We start from the raw sequence: 467 nt of genomic DNA, 5'->3' as shown, positions 1-467 counted from the left end.
TTCTAGTTTAAGATAGAGCTCTACAGCATGGCACCTCAATAACTCACTCTCTTGTTTTTTCTTTCTGTTGATAGAAACGGAGAGGAAGAGGAGTCAAACGTCACCGCTGTCAGCACTGTGACAAATCCTTCACAACAACAGCATATTTAAAGATTCATCAGAGAGTTCACACTGGAGAGAAGCCTTACAGCTGTGATCATTGTGGGGCAGCTTTCACAGTACAGAGTGCCCTGAAAAGACATCGACGCATTCACAGTGGAGAGAAGCCATACTGGTGTGAACAATGTGGAAAAACCTTTTCTCATAGTAGTACCCTTAAAACTCACCAGCGCATTCACACTGGAGAGAAGCCGCACAGGTGTGAACAATGTGGGGAAACCTTTTCTCATAGTAGTCACCTTAAAAGACACCAACGCATTCACACTGGAGAGAAGCCGTACTGGTGTGAACAATGTGGGGAAACCTTT

General features: G+C 44.5%; 1 long non-coding RNA gene across 3 annotated transcripts in view; it reads left to right on the top strand.

The window, feature by feature from the left end:
- Positions 1 to 232, top strand: part of LOC117961749 — a 3,187-nt gene extending 2,955 nt beyond the window's left edge. For all 3 annotated transcript variants that reach the window (XR_004660480.1, XR_004660481.1, XR_004660479.1), the window contains exon 2: positions 75 to 232. This is a non-coding gene — a long non-coding RNA (uncharacterized LOC117961749). The remainder of the gene's footprint in view (positions 1 to 74) is intronic.
- Positions 233 to 467: the final 235 nt, after the last annotated feature.

This window comes from Etheostoma cragini, chromosome 18, assembly GCF_013103735.1.
Source record: "Etheostoma cragini isolate CJK2018 chromosome 18, CSU_Ecrag_1.0, whole genome shotgun sequence".
Taxonomy (NCBI): domain Eukaryota; kingdom Metazoa; phylum Chordata; class Actinopteri; order Perciformes; family Percidae; genus Etheostoma; species Etheostoma cragini.
This window is presented reverse-complemented; position numbering and strand designations above follow the sequence as displayed.